This window comes from Myxocyprinus asiaticus, chromosome 4 (genome assembly GCF_019703515.2).
Source record: "Myxocyprinus asiaticus isolate MX2 ecotype Aquarium Trade chromosome 4, UBuf_Myxa_2, whole genome shotgun sequence".
NCBI lineage: Eukaryota > Metazoa > Chordata > Actinopteri > Cypriniformes > Catostomidae > Myxocyprinus > Myxocyprinus asiaticus.
Window position 1 is genome coordinate 43323569 of NC_059347.1, and position 25631 is coordinate 43349199.

Here is a 25631-nt window from a genome sequence, read left to right on the forward strand (position 1 = left end):
TGGGGTGAAAGGTGGTAACTATTTTAGGGGCCCACAGGTCCAGGGAGGCCCACAACAAATTTTAAACTGTATTTTTCACGTGAAAGTGGCCCAGAGCAATATACAGTCAGGGGGCCCAAAATTCCTTGCTAAGTACATGGGTGCCAGCACTTTGACGGTCCAAAACATTACATTACATTTAGGCAGCATAAAAGTAATCCATATGACTCCAGTCGATTAATGAATGTCTTTTGAAGCGAACTTGCCAACGTGCTTGCTTCACGCGACAGCTATTTGATGCGTTAAATGCTGGCAGGAAGAGCTTTTTAAAAGTTAACGTTTTAATTATCCATTTATTTTTTACACAAATGTATCGATTTGCTTCAGAAGACATTCTGAAGCAAATCGCATGAATTATGTTGCATGGAGTGGTGGTGGCGTAGTGGACTAAAGCACTGAACTGGTAAGCAAAACGTTGGTGGTTCAATCCCCACGACCACCACCATTGTGTCCTTGAGCAAGGCACTTAACTCCAGGTTGCTCCAGGGGGATTGTCCCTGTAATAAGGGCACTGTAAGTCGCTTTGGATAAAAGCGTCTGCCAAATATAAATTACTTTTATGCTGCCTAAATGTGTCTTTTGGAACTTCAAAGTGCTGGCACTTGTGTACTTGCATTATAAGGACCTGACAGAGCTCTGTCTTCTAAAAATCTTCATTTGTGTTCTGCTGAAGACAGTCATACACATCTGGGATGGCATCAGGGTAAGTGAATAATGAGAGAATTTTCACTTTTGGGTGAAATATTCCTTTAAACATGTGGTAGTACTTTGTAACAAGATTATATTTGTTAACATTAGTAAATGCATTAGGTATCATGAACTAACAATGAACAATATATATATTTTACAGTATTTATTAATCTTTGTAAATGTTAGTTAATAAAAATGTTTTTTTTTTTTTTGTTCATGTTAGTTCATAGTACATAAACTAATGATAGCATGTACAACTTTTGAATTAAATAATGTGTAAGTAGTATATATGTTGAAAAAACAGTTGTGTGTGTGCGAGTGCGGCAAGAGGTTACCATAGCAAAAGTAACGATCAGTGTCGGATAGAGAAAACTTTATTGTTTTGTCCTTTTATTATAGATTTACACAACATACTGTAGTTTAGAAGAAAAAAAACTTTGTTTATTGTTGTGTTTTGTTTAAAAAAAAAATATTCAAGATGGTTGACATTTGTTTGACAGCTGTGCTGGGGCACCAAAAGATGATTTGAATTGTGCTTGACTAGCCTCAACAGATTGCACCGAATATTACCTATCAGAATTCCTTTTAAAAAGTTGACTCCCCTGATAGTCATTGTATTGGTTACACACTGGCTGGGTATGTAGGGGAGGCTGGAAATTTATATATCTCTGTTGGTGCACTGTAATGTGAACACGTTTGATTTTTCATTCCAAATCAAGAGAATGCTGCAAATTGTCACATTTGTATCAATATTTTTGTTACATTTGATTTGTGGAAACTCTGTTCATCTGTATATAGAATGAGACGTATCAGTTTTGTTGAGTGCTGGGCATGAGTTCATATTAGGGAAAGAATCTGTGGCTCAGCCTCATTCCAGAGCTCATTAGGTCATTTGACAGTTCATTAGGTCATTTGACAAAATGACAGTTTACTTGGTCATGCATCAGCTGGCCTGCCTCTTACACATGCACGAAACTAATATCTGCCAAGATACACCCACACACTGATATTTGTCTCTTACATGTCTGGCATCTTTTTTTTTTTTAAACTTCAGCTTTGTTGGAATTCTTATTTCATCCTCCTTCAACCAAAATCGTTGGACTTCTGAGGAAGAACATGCCAGATTTGATTATGAAACAAAAACAAGTGGATAACAAAAGCAAGCTGTTGAAGTTTTTATATTGAAGAAAGTGAAAATGGAGAGGAAAACAGAAGGATATGGCAAATTTGAGGTGGATAACTGCAAGAATTAACACTATAATATGTATTTGATTTTGCATATTTACCTAGTGAAACTAATCCTTGTTCTCCGGCAGACTGAGAAGCTCCTATAAATGATAATAGCAGTGAACTCATGGGATGGGATAAATCTTCTTGCCCATTGCACACAACTGGCATATATTCAATCAGTCCTGCATTTACAGAGACCCATTAAAATCCCTTTTTTAAACCCATCTGTGTGTGTGTAGAGTTCAACACTTTTCTGTGACAAAGCACAAAGCTTCAGTTCACGCCCCCTCATAAAGACCAGAACAGTTTCACTCTGGATCACCACTGTAGTCAGTCAAGATTAACCCACATCACCCTTGCCATCAGCTCAGAGCTTTATTTAAACCCTTTATCTCCCCTCTCAACAGTCCCACACTTCCTTTTGAGGACAGAAGCAGTTCTCCAAACTTTGAACACACACACACACACACACACACACACACACACACACACACACACATTTTTTTGTTTTTTATAAAACAATTTTTTGGGTTCTTTTGACATGATAATTGTCACAATGTAAAAATAATAAAGATAATAAATTTCACACACACACAAAAAATGTTACACATTTCAATTTCCTAACATATTTCCATTAAACTGAGTTGTGTAATTTTTAACAAAATAACATTAATAAAACTTCTGTAGATCTAATAGATCTAATGTTTTTTTTAATTGATTTCTTTTTAAATATTACTTGACGGTTCGGATCCTGTGTCGAGACCAGGGAGTAATCACGATCGCATAATAAGTGATGAGCTTAATTCGGACATTGCATTTTCATCTCTAACATGACATTTTTGCTCCACTAATGGTTTGGGTTGTGTGGTAGACTTTATAAAACAGGCATTTCTCTAAACTGTATTAATGCCTATTACAGCTGAAAACAACTCGCTTCACATCTTGCTTTTGGCGCCCCTACTAGGACAGTACACCAAGAAAATGGAGCTCGCAAGTGCCCATACGCCCAACAGCAATTTCTGCTTTGACCACGGGGGGCAGTGTTATGAATTTCGGTAAGTATACACTGATTTTAGCTAAAGAAAAGTCGACCTACTCTTTCCGATCTCGCTGTGAGATCAGTCTGATAAAACAGTTCCACCCACTGGCCATTGTTTCTCAACCTCTATTTCACTGTCTGCAACTTTTCTGTCTGAAAATATTGGGGAGGAATTCTACTTAAAGTCTTAAAGTTTTTCTCAGGTCTAGCCTTTAAGGTGAGGAATATGTATCACAAGTGAATGTACTGTGTGCATCAGTGCGTCCTGATGGAAAATAATTCTTGAAGTCTGAATTTTCATGAAGCCTTGTGGTGCTGTTGCCCAAAAATAACTCAAGAGACCACAGATTAGCAGAAGAATGTTGCTCTGTGTATACAGTTAAAGCTTGGAGTTGTGGGTCGGTGAAACTCAAGCTTTCTCTGTGGACTAAGCCTCTGTGACGCTTCATGGCCTGTGGAAACCTCTGATCTGATCTCTGAATAATGCAAATAACTGCATAGAACACTAAAACCAAAAGATATGTTTGGGATGAAATAGAAAATAATGGCAATGTTTTTGCTTTATCTGCATTTTGACTGAAATAACTGGTACTGGTTTGGGCTTCCTGTGACCAGAGAGTGCTGAAGGAACAAATTATATTCATCATTTTCTCTTCTTCATTTGAGTTACCAAAAGTCCACAAAACTGTCTAAATTACTTATAATAACAGCAATTTAGGACACCTGGCATGGTATTGAGATTATGTAGGTGAGACCTGGGCTAGTTGTCACAAGGGCTATATCTCAGTATCTACAAGGTTTTGCGACAAGTCCAATTACATAAACCTCTAGCAGCGGTTTATATATTGATCTCTATATACTACTTCAAAACCTATCTTAAATTATTCTTTTTTTAAATTCCAATATTGTCATGTATTTATAATAGCTATTGGGTAAACCCTATATAACCACGCTGGAATACATCTGGGCAAGGGCCAACTTTATTATAAAGGTAGATGTTGGCCAAAGGGTGGAAATGTTTTCATTAGTCAAGTCGAGGCATGTTGTTGCTTTGTTTTATGTTGTAATCACAATTAATTAATTTAGTTTCTATTTGACAACGAAGGTTTGATATTTTTGTTACCAATTATATATTTTTTGTTTCATAAATTGTGTTTCACTTTTTAAATTTCACCTGAAAACCTTTAATGAGCTATTTATTGGCACATTCCCATTGTGACATCTTAGCCTACAGTATATAGTGTAATATGTATAACATGCCACTATAGGCAATATCTGAAATGTTCAGTAGCTTTTTTTTCTAGCCAAGACTTTAAAGGATGTGCCTACGTTTATGTAAACATAAATTGACATTAAAAATAAACCTACCCTTAGAAATAATTACTGGAGAACAGTTGTGACATCTAGCCCCAATCTCCCCCTATATTGTGCAGCACTGGATGTCATCACAATTTAAAAAAAAGATGACATTTTCATATATACCCACAAATTAGATATTTTTTTTCTGTCTGTGTAGATCCATAGCATACGAGGCAGGAATTAAATGTTTTTATACAGCTCTAAAATACTGTCTCTTACCCTCTTTTAATCTTTAACTGTGGCAGACAGTGGCATATGAGCTTGACAGATGTGCGTTGTCCATCGCCAGTCCCCTTTGTGTGTCTGTAAATGATCTAATGGCCCGATAAGCTTGTGTGAGGTTCTGTCCCATTGACACACATACAGCTGCACAGAGCATACGCAGTTGACATGTTATGTCATGCTGCCTGACCTTCTAACTTGAGCTAATTCTCACAGACTATAGCTTAACAGAAAGTCATTAAATACATTGCATGCATCTGTATGAGTCAGTGGCTTGTCCCTGGAGTGTTTTTGTTTAATCAAGCATCTGTCAGAATAGATTGTATTGAGTGGGTTATTCTGTTAATTACTGTCTGTTCCAGTCTGACCCACAGTGAGTCTACAGTCTTCGACTGTTACTGATTGAAATAGGGTAGATCTGATATAACAGTAACACTGAGTTATGTAGCATCAGTAATAATTTAGTGTGCAATTTATTAAGTGTAGCTGTATTAGATCTGTACACATGCAATTCAATCAGTTGTTCAGTTCATTTCATTTAATATAATTTTATACAATTATCTCTTCTTTGAAAGTTGCACATGATTTGTTATTTTGTGTCTGCCTAGAAGTAACTGCTACATCCAGGCCTGTTGATGTATGGAGCCAGTGCATATTCTGGCTTACCCCTATACGTCACATTTCTAAAAGCTTAAAGGGATAGTTCACCCAAAAATGAAAATTCTCTCATTTACTCACTCTCATGCCATCCCAGATGTGTATGACTTTCTTTCTTCTGCAGAACACAAACAAAGATTTTTAGAAGACTATCTCAGCATTGTGGGTCCATACAATGCAAGTGAATGGTGATCAGACCTTTGTACTGTAGCTCCAAAATATAAAGGAAACATAGAAATAATCCATAAGACTCCAGTGGTTAAATCCATATCTTCAGAAGTGATATAAGAGGTGTGGGTGAGAAATGGATCAAAATTGAGTCCTCTCTTTTTACTATAAATCTCCACTTTCACTTTTACATCTGAAAGTCACATCAGAAAGTGAAAGTTAAAGTGGAGATTTAGAGTAAAAATGACATTGTTTCCATTATGTTTTGGAGCTACTGTACAAAGGTCTCATCACCATTCAATTACATTGTATGGACCTACGGAGCTGAGATAGTCTTCTAAAAATCTTTGTTTGTGTTCTGCAGAAGAAAGAAAGTCATACACATCTGGGATGGCATGAGGCTGAGTGAATTATAAGAGAATTTTCATTTTTGGGTGAACTAATCCTTTAAAGTCAAAAACTTTTTTGCATATAAAGCACTACAAAGTAGATCCAAGTGCTGTATATTAATATCAGATTTAACCGGACAAACTTAAATGGATATTTCTTGTGGACCAACACAAGAATTTCACATTAATTAATTAGATTTGTGCAGTATTTTTCTGGGCATCTAGAGTACCTGTTCTCTAATGGGAACTCTCATAATCCTATCTGGATAGTGTAATTGCAGCCTGTGCGTATCAGTAAACTAACAGTTGGTTTTCACATCAGTGGTTCAAGCATCCTTCATAATGAGGCTGTGAATAATCCATTGGAGCAACATTGAGACATTATCTTATATGTATTAATTGTATGCAGACACTGTGGTTGTTAAAAGCAAATAGATGATATATTAAAGTAATGCTAGTTAATTAAAAGGATAGACACTGAAATATTATTTGTGCTGAAATGTTTTATGAATACCCAGAGAGAGATTCTGACTGAAATCATTTTGCCCTCTATTCTGTCTTTTCAGGTGTAGCAGTGCTACAGGGATTTTAGGTCTATTGTGGATGGTGTGGGACATTTATATGGGTCTTTTTCCACAGACAAAGGTATATGCTATAATTGAGAGTGCTGATCTTATATTACCGTAAGCAATGATATTAGTACTTAAGTGCCTTGTTTAATAGCACAGTGGTGATGGACCAGGATTATTCAGTTTATGGGTTATCACTAAATGGGACTGGCCTGAGACTTTAGCAGCCCAGAACCATAAACAATAGGCTACTGCTATCCTGTCATTCTTGTAGCCAAGTGGTTGATAAGAAATGAATCAATCGTTTCAGAAAATGTGATTCTGTCATACAAAGAATTTATATAACGTAAAGATGTTAAAAAAACATTTTCAATTTGATTTTCAATTATTAAACAATACAAATTAATGTAGAGATGCGTGGCACTTTTGGAAATCAGATTTTAAAAATCAATGCATGCTTTTATCTAATGGCAATTTAGACTGTTATTTAACAATATTCAGTGCTGGCCCAGTTATTAGATTTAATACAAATTAAGTTAGTTCTTAAATGGCTTGTAAATATTGAGTCTGCATTGCTCTGAGAAGCTCTGTACGAGTATGACAAAAAAAAAAGTTTCTAAGGTCTCCAGAATCGGTACTTGAAACCTGAACTTAAAGAACGTGATTTCTTGCATCGTTTGTATTTCATCAATGACAATAATACAGTATGTTTCATAATTTTTTCATCAAAAGAGAATAAACCATATTCATACTACCGAAATAAGCTAAATAGCATGTCGAGACTTCTAAAAACATACACCCATTAAGTTGTGTAACAACATTTTAGATGTTGGCGAGAATTTAATTTGGTTCTCTGTTTTTGAGAAATAACTTTCTTCTTTGAGCCTAAAAAAAACTCGCATGTGAATAGGAGCGTGAGTTGCATTATGAAATCAACTAAAATGCTCTTTATGGGATGAACTTCTCTAATTTAAATTTTAGTTGATTGCAATACACCCCAAATAAAACTTGAAAAACTGGGACACTGTGCAGTGTTAAATTCTAAACGTCCAAGTTTTTCTCAAATACACTGAGAAGAAAAAAAACTTCAAAAAACAACAAGAAAAGGAAGAGAGACACACAAAAAGAGAGCGGAAAAGAGTTGGTGAATGAGATTAAGCAAGTGAGAGACAATATAAAGGTCATTGTGGAACAGTTAAGTTACTAAAAGTCCCTAATTACAGGCTTGTAATCTTAAATTATTAGGTAACTTTGTTTAGGAGTTTATTAATTTCTTGAATAAAGGACATCAAATGCCTTTATTTATACATCAGTTTCTTTTCTGACCTTAGCTGCTACATACATTAGAAGCAACTGTGTGTAATTGTGGCTGTTTGTTACAGTATAGGCTACCGCTTCACAATACAATAGCTGTTTGACATTTGGCTGAATAAACAATTATAAACATCACTGATTTAAAGAGACACTTCCCAGCAATGCAGTGAACCTGTGTATGTGCAGAGCTTTGGAATAATGTGATGCACTTTGTGGAAGTGGTGTATTTATGATCTGTTTACTTTGGGTTTAACTGGCCTCATTTTAAAACATTTTATCGTATCTGGCAGAATACTGTTTCAAACGTGTAACTTTTTAGTGTTTATCCTTATTTATTTTTTTGCAGAAATGTAAGTATCACCATTGTTATAAATGTAATATAATGCAGTGTCATTTTAAAGAATGGTGACATTTTTCTGAGGTCCTTGACATTGCCCTTGGTTCTGAGTTTTTGAAATGTATTAGCTGAAGGAATAGTTTGATCAAGTCTTTAATATGTAATATGAACTACCATCTATAGTATACTGCAATTAAGTCTCAATGAAGTCAGTTATTCTTCATTTGAAATTAGTGTTTGCTGTTTGGTAAACAACGATAAATCACTCTGTTTCACAAGAGGGTTCTTAATGTTTTTGGCTCTTGATTTTGGAAATAATATCTGCTGTTGACACTCAGGCCAGTAAGGAATGCGGTTGTTGTCACTTTTATTGGAGGCTATACATATGGCTCTTGTTGTGTTGGATTATTTTAACTGTCATTTATAAACACTAGAATCATGTTGCTCATATTTCTGTCCCAGCCCAGTGTATTTACCTTATTTAGCCTGTGTATTATTTACTATGTTTGTGTTATAAATCAATAGATTTACAGTAGTTGTCATCGCTGTAGTGAGTTCTGGAATTAAATTAGGAATGCAATTCTAAAGTTGTGTTGCAATTAAGAACAGCAATGTAAACTGTGGTTTGCTGTTTTCATTTTAAAGCTTGTAAAGTAAAGTAATGACATTCCACAAGTATGGCATGCTTTCAAGCACCAGATTATTATATGTTTATGGCTGTTAGTGGAAGTCATATATATAAGTTTGAATATTACAATAAGTGTTTGGTCCAGGATTGAATAGGCCATGGATATGCCTAATGTAGTCTAATCCCTCAGGTTGCAGTCCAAAGGAATGCTTTTATGTGCAAGATGCTCTTTACACGTGAACCGTGAAGTGTTATCACTCGTGGCCTGGTAAGCTTTAAACTTCAAAATTTGAGCTAAATGGCTTGTTATTGTAGAATTTAATCACTGGAACAGTCTCAGTTCTCTGTTATCATGAGAAATATCTGTATTCCTTGTAGTTGTGTGTGCTTATAATGTAATTCTATGTAATATATGACATATACGTAATATGAGACATAAAGGCACATATACCACAGATCTGCTTGGATATGTTGTAAAGTGCTTCTATGTTTCCTAAAAGTTGTATTTGAAAGGTACAATTTAATATAGCTCACAATTCTTTAAGTGTACTGTACTGTACTCTTTTTCAGAGGTTTATTGGAAACTCCTTTTACCCTAGCTTTGTTAATCTATGGTAAAGGGCTATGGCTAACTCAGTGTTGGGTTTATACTGTATACTTGGGCTTGCTTATTTATTTTCTAAAAAGCACTGTTCTTACCTGTCTCACAGGCATATACTGTAGCTGAGCCTTATGTGCTGTATGCTGCTTTTATGAAACTATTAAGCTGCATGGTTTCAGTGGTGCCCATGCTGTTGTGAATATGAATGCATTGGAATGCAGGACGAGCTGAGGGTTAGAGCAGCGTGACTAATTCTAGGATCTCCTGTGAAGTGTGTGGCTGACTGGCCCAGGCTCTCCTTCACACCTGGCTGATGAGACTACATGGACAGCATCCTCCTAGACTACTGGGCTGGTAGTGGGGGAAATATGTCAATGAAAATGCACATCGCTAGCAGTGTAGTGTAGTTATGCTTAAACTCAAGTGCTGGTCACCCATATCATATAACTTAAGGGAATTTTTCTGGCTTTAGAAATTTATAGAGTATTAATTATTTTTCAGAGACCCATGGTCTTAAAGGAAGAGGGCCTTCAAATAGTCTGTTTGACAGTGGGTGGACTTGGAGTCAAAAAGCTTGAGAACCACTGATCTCGCCTACTACTTACTTATTACTTCACCGTGACTGGGTGGGAAAATTTGCTGAACACTAGAGATTACAATATTCTACAATGAATTACAATATAAACACTATAAAGTAAACATTGCTATATAACAAATTTGAGCAGAGTTCATTAACAGTAGATTATCCTTCATCAATAATAGATCATCAGCGATCACTTGTCATAATTGTCTGTTATTCCGGTGATCCGATATATGAAAACAGATTTTTTTTTTTTTCAGGGACACTCAGTCAAAATAGAAAATAAATATAGGTTATATAAATACATTTTCAATAATGTCTATGCTTCATATGTCATTTTTAAATGCTGTATTAATTATTGTGGGTTAGTCTGTAAACTGACAGTGATGTAGGTATTGGCTAAATTATTTTTATAGCCTATATACAGATAAAGGTCTATATAACATAGGACAATGGTAATAAGGACATACTGTAGATTCAGAATTAATAATACAAAAGTTTATTTTAACATGGTTGGCAGTGATTGGATGATGCTGGCCATTACTTTGAATCAGAATTAATTATGCAAATTCCCATTCTAATATTGGCTATGTTATTTGAGCCCTGCCTTTTTAGGCGCAAAACTGTCCGCTATAAAAGCAGGTGCGCAAACACCATTCCTCAGAATTTTCTGACTGAGGGACAAGGAGCGCATCGATCACACCTCAGAAGAACTCTGAGTCTTGTAGTGTGGCCAGCGTTCCAATGTCTCGTTCCCTTCGTTTCAGGGAACCGAGGTTATGTACGTAACCGAGACGTTCCCTTACGACTCAGTACACTTGTGAAAAGTGATTTGATTTGATTTGATTTGACATTACATGCTAACACAAATGGGGAACAGAACCCCATCACGCCGCACAACACGACATAACCTTCCAGAGAGGAAACATGACGCCGCAGTCCCGTGGGACGGCGACCGACATGAGTATGCCGCAAGTGAGTGACCTTCATGTTGGGCCAGGATGGGAGCACTCTGAATGAATAAATGAACTATAGTCATATAGTATAAATTAACCCCTTCATGAACCCAGTCAGGAAATTATTTATAATGAAAGTGCTTGTGACTTTATGGTAAATTACAATGGCCTGAATGCAGGCAGTTGTGTAAAATGATGGGGAGCCCGTACTTAAGGGGAGGGGCATAAGTATATGTTTGGCAAATGAAATAGCAAGCGCTCTAAACAGAGAGGACTTGTGAAGAGAGAGACGTCTAGGTTGTAAAACTTTGCGAATGTGTTTTGAGAAGACCATCCTGCTGCAAAACATATGTCTTGTAAAGACACACTGTTCGTCCATGCCCATGAGGAGGCCATGCATCTAGTTGAGTGTGCTTTAACACCAACTGGGCAAATCTTACCCTGCGACTCATAAGCCAGGGCAATCGCATCAACAATCCAGTGAGAATGTCTTTGCCTGGAGATGGACATTCCTTTCGTTCGTCCTACATAGCACACAAAGAGCTGATCAGACAGTCTGAACTGGCAGGTGCGCTCAACATATGCGTGTAGCGACCGCACAGGACATAGCAAATGCAAGGATTGTTCCTCATCCGAATGAAATGGAGGAGTGAAGAAAGCTTGAAGGTGAACCACCTTCGCTCTGAAGGGCGTGGTTAGAACCTTAGGCACATAGCCATTTCTGGGTTTGACAGTGGCTTTTGAAAGACCGGGACCAAACTCCAGACATGAATTGTCAATTGATAGTGCATATAAGTCACCGACCCATTTTACTGAGGCCAGAGCCAGCAGTAGTGCAGTCTTAATGGAGAACATGCACAAATCAACAGAGTCCAAATACTTGAAGGGGGACCCTGTGAGCGCTTTTAGGACCAAAGTTAGGTCCCAAGTCGGGACGGTAGCCGGCCTAGGTGGATTTAATCGTCTTGCTCCTCTAAGGAACTTTATGATTAAATCATGCTTGCATATAGTGTCGCCGGCTTCAGCTGTGTGATACGCAGATATAGTCACCACATAAACTTTGAGCATTGACGGAGTGAGTCCTGCGTCTAATCGCTCTTGAAGAAATATGAGAATTTCATGTATGGGGCAGTTTACTGGGTCATTGCCATGTGAAAAACACCAATCAGTGAACACATTCCATTTTAGCGCATAGAGCCGTCTCATGGACGGCGCTCTGTCCTGTAAAATGGTGTTCATGACTGAATGGGTCAGTTCTGGTGCTTTTAGCATGCTCTGTTCAGGGGCCACACATGCAGGTTCCACAGCTTTGGCTGGGGATGCCAAATTGTGCATTGCACCAGAGAGAGGAGATCCCTCCTCAGCTGTATTTCCCATGGTGAGCTGTATAACATCTCTATCATTTCCGGAAACCATGGCTGATTGGGCCATTTTGGCGCAATTAACAGAACTGTTTCCATGTCCACTCAGACTTTGCTGATAACAGAATGAAGGAGGCGCACCGGGGGAAGCACATATTTGCGTTTCGCCGGCCATAGGTGGGCCAGTGTGTCATGGTGACATATATACGCCACTACTGTTGCATTGTCTGAACGAATCAGAATATGGTGAATCACAATATTGGAATGAAAAGCTCTCAAAGCTAGATAGACAGCCAGTAGCTCTAGGCAGTTGACATGTCATGGCAGTTTCGTACCTGTTTCCAGGTGTCGAAAGTCGGGCGTCCATTACACACCGTGCCCCAACCTGTGTTGGATGCATTTGTGGTCAGCACTTTCTTTCTGAAAACTTGACCCATCATAACACCCTGTTGGTAGAGGGCTGGCGCTGTCCATGGTGCTAGAGCACCCAGTCAGGCGAGTTACCGCGATGCACATGAAAATGAAATTCAGTGGTAATGTTTTTTTCAATTTGAACTGAAACAGACTCAGAAGAATGGTCTGTACATGCTTGTTCATGAGGCACACATGCATTAACTCCTAAAAAGGAGATTTACTGGCTAGGAAAAAGTGTGCTTTTCGCCAGTTGACATTAGACCAGATTTTCCATATGGCAAAGCGGCAAATTCACAAATTGGATCATAAAACCATATTCGATCGTTTTTTAGCACCCAGTCAGAATGCCAGTGAGAGCTCGCCACGCATCCGCATAACGGGACAGAATTTGGTATGTTTATAACATGATATAATGTGCCGCTTACAATTGGGAAGCGGTTGCGCATAATGTGAGGCTTTGAATTGGGAAAACCCTTTATTGAAAAAGTGTGAGCGTCTCGTGCATGTGCAACGAGCGCTGTAATCTTTTTTTCAATCTTTGTAATTCATTACAAGATATAATTCGCCCCTCACCATTGGGAAGGGGTTGTGCAAGATATGTGGGCTTTGAAGTGGGAAAGCCCTTTATTGAAAAAGTGTGAGCATCTCGTGCGAGTGCTGTACTCTTTTTATAACCTTTGTATGTTCATACATGATATAATGCACCGCTCACCATTGGGAAGTGGTTGTGCACAACAATATTCCTTTCCCAACAAACAGCAGTGGGGACGAGGGGAATAGTATTGTGTGCCAGGAGCGCTTTGCTGTGCGGAGGGGGGGGTTTCCCGTCAGCGCAGGGCTTGCACTGAGGCGGCTGGCTTCATTTGGTCCATGGCTTACATGGCTTTACCAGTGGCTCGGTGGTGACATTTGGCGGCAACGAGGCAGCTGGCTGTGGGTCTTTAGCTGGCTGGACCGAGACAGAGCCGGAACGAGCTGGTTGTGATGAAGTACTGCTCCGTTTGGCATAATGTCTTATAGCCTGTGATTGTTGCTGAAAAAGGCCGGCTGGAGACACCGGAGCATCAAATAAAGCTGCTTTTCCTGCGTCACATATTTCCGTGAGGGTCAGCCAGATGTGAATATCCAAAAACACCAGGTTGCTCATTGACACTTGTGGCTCACAGCGCTAAGTTCGTAGCGGTGCAGAGCTCATAGAATGTCTCTGGATCGTAGCCTTGCTTGTCCATTTGTTTGAAGAGCTTAGCTTGGAAAACTTGGAGCACCATCATTGTGTGGAGTGCTGAACCAGTTTGGCTCGCTGCTGAGTATGCTTTTCCAGCCAGTGTGGATGTTAGTCGACATGGCTTAGAAAGATGAACAGGGCGTGAGTTCCAGTACTCGTTGGGCAGAGATGTGTAGGTTCCTCTGTGACCACCCTCAAAAGGACTCTAAGCATCTCCTTGTCAGTGGCGCGTACACGCTCCTCGCCCTAAATGTATATATTTATACACACAATATACATTTGCTTTATAATGATACACAACTCCTGCCGAAGCGCTGCGGGGAATCAGGATGCTGAAGCTGGCTGTTCACCAGCAAAGCGGCAAGGCCGAGTGATGTTCGCTGGAACACTGCAGGGGAGCGGAGAGTCTTCTCGTTGCCATGAAGATTCTGCCCGCTGACTCGTGTAGTCGATGGCGAAGAAGAAGAGGGCTTTTAGACGAGAGATGAATCACTGTCTTGAAGGAAAAAAATTCTGAGGAATGGTGTTTGTGTATCTGCTTTTATAGCGGACAGCTTCACGCCTAAAAAGGTGGAGCTCAAACACCATAGCCAATTTTAGAATATTGGCATTATTGTAGAGAGGTTTCAACTAGGTCATGTGGACACTCCCCATATGCGTTAGAACGCAATGTCAAGTGTACTGAGTCATAAGGGAACTACAGTTGTGCTCAAAAGTTTGCATACCCTTGGAGAATTGGTAATATATGTACCATTTTGAAAGAAAACATGAGAGAGCAGGCAAAACACATTTTATTTCTTAATAAATAATCAACTGTAAGTTATAACAGAATGGCACAATCATAAAACAAAACATGGCAACCTGAAATGACCCCTGTTCAAAAGTCTGCATACCCTTAGTTCTTAATACTGTGTATTGCCCCCTTTAGCATCAATGACAGCGTGCAGTCTTTTGTAATAGTTGTCTATGAGGCCCCAAATTCTTGCAGGTGGTATAGCTGCCCATTCATCTTGGCAAAATGCCTCCAGGTCATGCAAAGTCTTTGGTCATCTTGCATGAACCGCACGTTTGAGATCTCCCCAGAGTGGCTCTGAGGGGACCTATTATGGGGGACCTATTATGCAAAATTCACTTTTACATGGTGTTTGAACTTAAATGTGAGTCGACTGTGTGTGTACACAACCACCCTACAACATTAAAAGTCCACCCACTATTAATCAAAAACAGTGTCTGAAAATGACTTGTTTTCATATCCGCTCTAAAGTGACGTCACTTTACAGCAGGCCACACCCACAGCTGGTGACGGACTCCACCCTATTATCATAGATCCTCCCCTGAGTGATCGACAAACAGTCCGCCATTTTTTCCGCCCTGGAGCAGCTACAGTGAGAAGAATAATGTCTGAATTTCGTAAGCGTCATAAGTGTTCTGTTGTTGGCTGTAAAAGTGAACATAAGAGTCTTCATGTACTCCCGGCATCAGAGCCACTGAAGACGCAGTGGATAAGTTTTTGAAGAAAATGTGCCCCAAAACATACCAAAATCAGCGTATGTTTGTGCAAATCATTTTACACTGGACTGCTTTGTGAATGAGGGTCAATATAAAGCAGGATTTTCAAAAAATTTGACTCAAGCATGAATCAGTACCAACTCTTCATGTTCCAGCTTTATATCCTGAAGATGTAAGTATCGCACTTTATTTTTGTGAATGTTTGCAAATCGCCTTTCCGAATGTGCTTGTTGGCTGATTCCACGGCTAATGCAGCTAAAATTACCATTGTCTCCGATTGTATTCATGGAGACCAGAGCTATGTCGTTATAGCTTGTTTGCACATGTCGTCACGTCACTGCTTTGCTGTGGCGTGAAATGCAGATGGAGGGCAGGAAGTAATTTTCTACATAAGAAGCACTATCACAAACTCAAAATGCCTATGTTTTGCGTCGTTTACGGTTGCTCATACATATATGGCTGAACTCCAGTATTTATGGTGTCAGTCATATTGGTTCTGATTTGTTGTTGCTATAGTATCCGAAGCACGAGCTGTAAAGGCACAGCCCTCTTCCGGAAAGGGGGCGGGGAGCAGCAGCTCATTTGCATTTAAAGAGACACACACGAAAACAGCGTGTTTTTGATTCCACCCAAAAAGAGGCATTTACAACACGGTATAATAATGATCCGTGGGGTATTTTAAGCTGAAACTTCACAGACACATTCTGGGGACACCTGAGACTTATATTACATCTTGTAAAAAGGGGCATAATAGGTCTCCTTTAAGGTCAGGAGACTCTGATGGCCACTCCAGAACCTTCACCTTTTTCTGCTATAATCACTGGAGGGTCAATTTGGCTTTGTGCTTAGGGTCATTGTCGTGCTGGAAAGTCCAAGAGCGTCCCATGCGCAGCTTTTGTGCAGAAGAATGCAAATTGTCTGCCAGTATTTTCTGATAACATGCTGCATTCATCTTGCCATCAATTTTCACAAGATTCCCCATGCCTTTAGAGCTCACACACCCCCAAAACATCAGTGAGCCACCACCATGCTTCACAGTGGGGATGGTATTCTTTTCACTGTAGGCCTTGTTGACCCCTCTCCAAACATAGGGCTTATGGTTGTGACCATAAAGCTCTATTTTGGTCTCATCACTCCAAATTACAGTGTGCCAGAAGCTGTGAGGCATGTCAAGGTGTTTTTTTGTGGCATTGATGCAGTAAAGGCTTCTTTCTGGCAACTCGACCATGCAGCTCATTTTGTTCAAGTATCGTTGTATTGTGCTCCTTGAAACAACCACATTCTTTTTCCAGAGCAGCCTGTATTTCTCCTGAGGTTACCTGTGGGTTTTTCTTTGTATCCCGAACAATTCTTCTGGCAATTGTGGCTGAAATCTTTCTTGGTCTACCTGACCTTGGCTTGGTATCAAGAGATCCCTGAATTTTCCACTTCTTAATAAGTGATTGAACAGTACTGAATGGCATTTTCAAGGCTTTGGATATCTTTTTATATCCTTTTCCGTCTTTTATAAAGTTCCATTACCTTGTTTCACAGGTCTTTTGACAGTTCTTTTCTGCTCCCCATGGCTCAGTATCTAGCCTGCTCAGTGCATCCACGTAAGAGCTAACAAACTCATTGACTATTTGTACACAGACAGTAATTGCAATTTAAAAAGCCACAGGTGTGCGAAATTAACCTTTAATTGCCATTTAAACCTGTGTGTGTGTCACCTTGTGTGTCTGTAACAAGGCCAAACATTCAAGGGTATGTAAACTTTTGATCAGGGCATTTGGGTGATTTCTGTTATCATTATGATTTAAAAAGGAGCCAAACAACTCTGGAAACCTCCAGCGCCATCCACTAGGGCAAAAAAACTATAGACTAACTATTGTCTTTGATTTGCGCTGATAACGGATCGTTCCAAAAGCAGCTATCGGTGCCAGTTATCAGCAAAAATTATTAATGTTAATGTTTAATGCAGTCATATGTTAATGTGTTCATTGCTGTGACAGTGTAACCATGACTGAGTTACATTTTTAACTCTGGCACATTGAGTTTTACATTCTGGCACATTTTTGCAGCTGTAGTTTTCATAAATCATTTGATTGGACTGAAGAGGGACCTTGAAAGTTTCGAAAGAGTATCTTATAAAGTTCATTAAACTCTTTTATTTTAAAAGAGAAGGAACAAAAATCCTGTTTTCCTTTTATATGTCTCCTTTTATGAGGATTTACCCAGTTGAGAGTAATGAATGCGAGCAATATGTGGTTGGAGGGCAATTTCAAAATATGTGGTTTACTTTAAATACAATTTCTTTCATGATATAGCATTGCTTATTACATTCAATTACTAATTTTACTGCTCCGCCTGTTCCTCAGTGTCCCTGTCAGAGAAATGATCTGCCACGATTGTCCTTTACTAACCAAGTGAAACAGGAACAACTTTTCCTATTTGTAATCAACAGCATGCTATGAAAGAACTTCAGTTTGCAACCAGATGAACAGAAGTGTTTGTTTTCAGCCTTCAGCCTGTGCTATCATTATTTCATTAGAGAGATTACAAAGCTGTATTGGCATACCACTGTATATATAATATTTGTCAAAATAAGACTATTTGCATCTTGAAGTTACTTTTAATGAATATCCTCTGTGCTGTTTTCCTAAGCTGTTTTATCAGTCAAAACACAGCCAACACACACAACAGAAATATTCAGAATTCCAGAGAGGCATAAATTCTTATGCCAAGCCAAACAACAGCAGAGTTATGCACTGAAATGGGTACGTCCATTTTTATGACTGCTGCCGTCATAGTTTTATGTTTCCAATTGTCAAAGCCTTTTGTATGTACTTTCATTCGGTTGTAGTTTTATGATTATCCATTCTGACTTATGAGTTTTGGACACTGACTTGATTTAACAGCAAAAGTTTTGATGGAGGATGCAGAAATGACCTTTCTAATGGTAATTTACTTATATCATTAAGACTCTTGAATGTTTATAATGTCCTCTTGTGAAAGTGCTGAACAATGCCACTGCTTTGCTAGCATAAAAGCAGAGAAATGTGGATTCAATAGCGTGTCTGGGTAAAGCAGTTTTGCTTTGTTTCTTGATTAACAGGTTTGGAGACATTCCTGTTGCTTTATCCGCAAGGGTCCCAAATGGGTTTTGTTCCAGTACATTTCATTTTGGGATTGATATACTAATGTTTTAATTGGCAAAGTAGGACAAAAATAGGATTGCTTTATAAATACCTTAAAAACACATTGGAATATGAAAATACTGCTACAGAAAAATGATTGATTAGTTCTTTGTGCATCCTGTTGGAAGTCCATTAACCTAAGTATGAGAAAATGTAATGGTATTGCTTGCTTTAGCAAGCACCACTTTTACTATTGCTCATACTTGGGGTTAGGGATTTGAACAAACCCTCAATTTTTTGATTTTCCCCTGTCAGGTGATAAAACGGCATAATGAAATCCCATTAACTTTGCTTTGAAGAAGTGACCTGAGCCAAATCTACAGAACCAGAATATCATTGGGGTATAGAGAATTTGACTGTAAGCAACCAACTAGAACACCTTAGCAACTACCTAACAATATCCTAGCAGCCACCCACAACATCCTTGCTACTTACCTGCTAAAACCCACCCACCAACAACCCTTAGCAACCACATAGCAATGCCCCTGGCAACCACCCACAGCTCCCTAGCATGACACCCTAAACTCGCTTGCACTAAAAAAATTTTTTTTTTTTAAATGCATTATAATTTTATAACAAAATTATATAAAATGTAATCAAGTAATCTTAATAAAATAATAAAACTTAAAATCTTTAGGTTTTATTCATTACATTTTGTTTAACATTATACAATTAAGTTTTAAGGAAAATAATTTTCCTGAAACTTAAATGTGTAAACCTTTAATATATGCAAAAATATGTTTTGGTGTGCGCTGAGTTTTACATAGGAAAACGCCATTCACATTTTCTTCAGAAAATGTAAAAATCTAGTTAATTTTAAAACTCTGGTTCAGTGTACCTTGCATCACCACCAAGACATCTATTTTTCTTATATAATTGTCTGCCCCCATTCAAGGTCGAGCTAGCCAATAATGCAATCACTGGTCGAATTTTTTTGTAGGCCTGAATAAAATTTTGTCTGAATCTTAAAATCACTAATCTTGATATTTTCTTGGCTTCTTACTTAACATAACAATACTTTGTTTCGTTAACTATTTTATCAGAATAAGAATCAGAATGAGCTTTATTGCCAAGTATGCTTACACACACAAGGAATTTGTCATGGTGACTGAAACTTCCAGTGCAAAAAGAATGCAACCATATATACATACATACAAACATATTCATTTAAACATATATACATATAGTGACATAAAAAAATAAAAATAAATACAAAAAATACAAAACATTAGACTTAACAGATAAATACAAATAGACATATACAATAGAGCAATAATGTTGTTCAAATATTTGATAGATATAAATGTGCAGGTGTGTAGTGTATTGAAGAAGTGGTAGGATATGTTAAAGAATATAAATGAAATATATATATATATATATATATAAGCAGGAATGTATGGATTTAATTATGCACATGGTTGTATTTGGGGGCAGTTTTAACTGTTCATGAGGTAGATGGCCTGTGGGAAAAACCTGTTCCTGTGCCTGGCTGTTCTGGTGCTTAGTGCTCTGTAGTGCCGGCCAGAGGGCAACCGTTCGAAAAGGAAGTGTGCTGGGTGAATGGGGTCAAGAATGATTTTACCAGCCCTTTTCGTTACTCTGAATGTGTACAGTTCTAGCAGGGTGGGTAGGGGAGCACCAATAATCCTCTCAGCAGTCCGTGCTGAGGATCATATTGCTGCAGGCAAACACTTAGTGTGTGTGCGTGTTTGTGTACAGGAGAGAATATCCTGTTCTTATTTTGGAACTATGAATGTGTTCAGGAATGTTGGTATGACAAGACAGCTTTGTAGATAAAACCTGTACTTTTTATTCGTTATAGATGATGATGAATCACAGTGTCCATAAAAGGAAATCAGTTTGTCCCGTCTTAAAAACCCTATGAAATAAAAATGGAGTTTTGTAGCTTTTAGTTCATGTATATTAGCTTTGAAGCCATACACATGCTAGTGTAAAAGTTGACAAAATTAACCTTTGGCAAGTGTATGCCTTTAAGATTTGCAGTCTTTTCTGAAAATATGGATACAAAATATTGATGACTCATACTACAGATTTTTGTTTAATAAAATTCCAACTAGAATGAGTCTGTTCAGTCTGTTCTCACATTATTTTCAATATTGATGTCACTCACTCGTACGTATGATGAATGAATGTTTCCAGTAATGTTTCTGCTACATTTGAAGGTTTCCTTTCCATAGGTCACACCGTATGGAGGGTGTTGAATCATCAGGGGGTGTTGAATCATCATAGTGGAATAGCAAAAGATAGCTCATGGGTTAACCTGTATAACTTGTGTGACAGCATCTTAAAGGAATATTCCTGGTTTAATAACATTTAGCTCATTTAACAGCATTTGTGGCATAATGTTGATTAACACAAAAAATAATTATATTTGTCCCTCTTTGCTTTAAATATATATATATATATATATATATATATATATATATATATATATATATATATATGGGAGGCGGGGATGGGTAGCTCATTGAGTAATGACGTGAACTATCACCCCTGGAATCGCGAGTTCGAATCCAAGGTGTGCTGAGAGACTCCAGCCAGGTCTCCTAAGCAGCCAAATTGGCCTGGTTGCTAGGGAGGGTAGATTCACATGGGGTAACCTCCTCGTGGTCATGATTAGCGGTTCTCGCTCTCAATGGGGCGCGTAGTAAGTTGTCCGTGGATAGTGGAGAGTAGCATGAGCCTCCACATGCTGGGAGTCTCCGCGGTGTCATGCACAACGAGCCACGTGATAAGATGTGCAGATCGACGGTCTCAGAAGCGGAGGCAACTGAGACTTGTCCTAAACCACGCGGATTGAGGTGAGTAACCGCGGCACCACGAGGACCTACTAAGCAGTGGGAATTGGGCATTCCAAATTGGGGAGAAAAGGGGATAAAAAATAAATTAAAATTTATATATATATATATATGGGTTACAGTAAGGGGGCCAATCTGTAAACATTAAAATACTGTTTCAAAAGTATAGCCACAAGACCTAAACAATATGTGTGTTAACATATTATTAACCTTTACAGCTCAAACAATATGTGTTTTAATAGAAGAATTAATGTAAGTGCTTTAATAAAATTATATGCTTCACATTTCTGCTTTTAGATCCTCCAAAAATTGGCCCAGTTCACTTTCGCTGTAAGTGCCTCACTGTAACCTTAATTTTGCTGTTTTCTTTTTTTTTTTTTTTAAGATAAGGAGGGACATGTTAAAATTATTTTCTGTGCTAATCAGCATTATGCTACATACTGTATGCTGTCAAATGAGCTTAACTTGTGTTGATCCTGGAATATTCCTTTAAAACATTGGCATTTATTTGAAAGAAATTTTAGCATAAGCACACTTTTGAAGTAAAAAAAAAAACATTTCACAAAATGTTTGTTAGATTTGAAAATACATTAGAAATTTTGTTCAAAATGAAGACAGTACATGGACACTTTCTGTTGTCAAACTTTGTGGAACCTACAGTAGTTAATGTTCTGAAGTACTGTTCACGTGTAGTTACTTTGCTTGAACACCTGTGTAAACTTGAAGGGAGCTGACTTTATACTTCTTCAAAAAATGACCTTGAGACCAGTTGGTGAAAAGTAATTACAAAATGGTTAAGGTCATTTGTATGCAGGTGCCATTTGGTTTGATATTTTCTATCTAATGCAGACATTCATACATTTTTAGTGTAACTTAAGTAAATTAACTTATTCATTTTGAGGCAATGTCTACACACATGCTTACAATTTTCTTGCACCATTAAACCATAATTTTTTTGTGAGGCTGCTGTAATATCTCCACAGTATTTCAAAGAGTCAATGCAGGGAAAAAAAGCACACAAGCACTTCCTTTAAAACATACCATCACGTCTCTGTCAATGAACTGTGAATTTTAAAGCAGTATGTCTCAGCCGTTTCCTGCTGATTTCTTCCAGATGGATTCAAAATAGTTTAAACTAAGATGCTACTGGTGCTTTCATAAGTGGGAATGAAATTACAATGAAAAGTATTACACCGAAAAGTAACTGGAGCAAATAAACAACAGAAGGAAGCGCTCATTTATTACACAGCTCTCTGAAATACTTGAGTCTGACTTGTCAATCACTGCATTCTGAGGTCAAATGTTTTTGTATAATGACTGCTGAACTTTATTATTGACCATTGTCCTGGGAAACTGATTTTCTACATAGCTGTGGTAGTTTCAGCTCTCTCATTTCGTGGTCTGTCACTCTTCTTATCATCCTCTACTCATCCTTCTAACCAGATGCAATTTGAAATGATAAAAGCTACAAGTAAGAACAGCTATTGCTTCAGTGTAAAACTAAGTTTTTGTCCTAACCAGCTGCCACCATCTCAGTCAACTAGGAACAGGACATTTTGTTGACCGTTTGGTTTGTATTTCTGTGGCATTGCATTGTGCTGGGTTGCACCACCCGCAATGAGATCTCATTGGTTTAAAAACCCGCTCCACATAACTGTACATTAAACATCAAGTAAGTTCTGATTATCTGTGACTGCGTTTCCCGTTTTTGCACAGGAGTTTTGAATTTAGTGCGGACAGATGATTTTTGCGCCTTATCACATTGCGCCTGATAAGGTCATAAATGATAAAGTGAATGATAATGAAATAAATGATAATAAAACTGAAATCAGTATTTCATGTTCATTTATTTATCTATTGATTTGTCTTGGTACATAGTAGCCATGTAACAAGTGGGATAATGTACAGTCAGGTGGTCATTATCACAAAATACCCCACTTCACATCTGATGACTCTGTCAGGATTAATTCTGTGACTTTATGCTGTATTCATTTTGCATTTTAAATGTTGGCCCATTGTAGTGCTGTCGAAACAGCTGGGCCTTAACCATTTAGCAGCATTAGCCATTCTCTTTCTTCTTGCATCACGTAACTCAAACTCAAAGCCAGATCACACTGAGATCATTTCCCCCTTCAATTCTTTGTGAATGGTGTCTGCACAGAAAGTAATTTCCCTGTCCACTGGGTTGCTTCTGGGGACTTGTAATGCCATCTAGCCCTTGTGAAGGACCACCCACCCAGCAGGAAGAAAGGTGTCTAGAACCTGTATCCTACTACGCACTCATCCTTGTCAATTCATTCTCGCCTGAGCCTCCTGTGTTCTAACCTTGACACTTCAGGGCTAATGTTAGCCCTGGCAACAAGTCCTCTTTCACTCTTCCTCTTCCCTCTCCCTCTCCGCCCGATTGATCCGCCACCTTCAGTGGTTCCTATATGAAAAGTGTGGCATGTGAAATGGTGAACATGGCAAATCGTCAGGTGATTATTGTCATGCTCTTGAGCTGTAGGGGAAGTAAGGCCCCTGCACACTTCCCATGAAATCGAAGAACGAACAGGTGTGACGTTATTTAGAACAAAATCTGGCCAAAAAGGTGGTGTTTTTGAGTTTGTTTTGGTGATTCGTAACAGCTCGTCAGGGCGAACTTTCAGGAAAACGTCTTACCGGCTGCTGAACACCTGACTGCCATTGGTCCACGTCATCGGTAGGTGTGACCTACATCTGTACGATCATTCACGTAGAGACAACAACAGTGTAATTGGCGCATATTATGGCCAAGTATAGCATGTTAGCACATTAGTGCCATGAATGCAAAAGGTAAACATTAAAAACTACACATTCTCTACTGTATATATTACTTTAAATAATCATTGAGTAGTTAATACAGCTTCTTGTACTGATCTTGTGTAAATTCTACTCATAGAATGAGGCATTAAGTCATTGATAACATTTACATGTACATCTCTTTTATACAAGGCATTCTACATACATTTATACATTTTTTATCAGTTTTGTGTGTTCCCTGGGCAGGGTTGGGGAGTAACGGAATACATGTAACGGGATTACGTATTTAAAATACAAAATATAAGTAACTGTATTCCACTACAGTTACAATTTAAATCATTGGTAATTAGAATACAGTTACATTCAAAAAGTATTTTGATTACTGAAGAGATTACTTTGCATTTAATTCATTTAATATTTAGTCCTTTCAGATGGGAAAATGTATACATATAAATAATGCGATCCAAAGTGCATTTGAACAGTGGTGAAACACTTTCTTATGATGTGTTACATTCACACGAGCAGACAGAGAAGTAAGTTTGAAGTAAGTTTGGAGCAGAAGAAATAGAAATAAACCTTGTGTAAATTGTCAGCTTTATGCTAAGCTAAAATGCTATTTCTAGCCATTTTACATGCACGTTACCAGGCACGATCATATTTTTTTTATCAAGAAAATTCACGTTGGATCATAATTTCTTTTTTTTCTAGTAAGACCTTTGATATTAGGGCAAAAATAATATTCTTGATGATAATTTTTTTATTGTTTTCCTGTAAAAATATCTAAAAATCCTTAAAAAAAAAAAAAAAAAGACCAATTTGATTTATCTTGTTTTAGAAACAACACCGCATAAGATATTTAGGTTTTTAAGAGAATGTATTTTTAACGTGCATTTTGTCTTACTGTACTGGCAGAGTTTTTATAGTCAAAACAAGTGAGAAAATCTACCAGTGCTGAAGAAGTAATCCAAAGTATTTAGAATACATTACTGACCTTGAGTAATCTAACGGAATATGTTACAAATTACATTTTACAGCATGTATTCTGTAATCTGTAGTGGAATACATTTCAAAAGTAACCCTCCCAACCCTGTCCCTGGGAATCAAACCCATGAACATGGTGCTGCAAGCGCCATGCTCTACCAGTTGAGCTACAAGAACACATAACACATTTTAATGTCATATTAGTCGATGTTTACATGTACTGTTGTCTTGAGCATCCTCCTATTTAAATGCACCTCTAAACACCTGTTTCAAACGTCTTTTTGGGTCTGAGCAAAGAACAAAGAAGCACTTTGCCGTGAGTGTGCCGGGGCCTTAAGGGGAAAATGAGATCCTTGGTTATATGATTCAACTAATTAAAAAGATTAAAAACCACTTCCTGGAGGGGGAACATTGTTCTGTCTCAATGGTGTAAGTATCTCAACCAGAAATCCATAAGTTCTGTTACTTCACGCAGACATAGATAAGGATTGATAGAGAGAGAAATTCTAGGGGTTAGGAACTATTAAAGGGATAGTTAGCCCAAAAAAGAAAATTATGTGGTCATTTACTCACCCTCCTGCCATTTC

General features: G+C 38.1%; 1 protein-coding gene across 3 annotated transcripts in view; it reads left to right on the forward strand.

Moving 5' to 3' along the window:
- LOC127432514 (splicing regulator ARVCF-like) overlaps positions 1 to 25631 on the forward strand; it is a 253983-nt gene that overhangs the window by 54360 nt on the left and 173992 nt on the right. Inside the window, exon 1 of one of the 3 annotated variants that reach the window (XM_051683750.1) lies at positions 6379 to 6438. The exons of the other annotated variants lie outside the window; for them this stretch is intronic. The gene's annotated coding sequence lies outside the window, so the exon portion shown is untranslated. Of the gene's footprint in view, positions 1 to 6378; positions 6439 to 25631 lie in introns of those variants that run through there. 3 annotated transcript variants of the gene reach the window in all.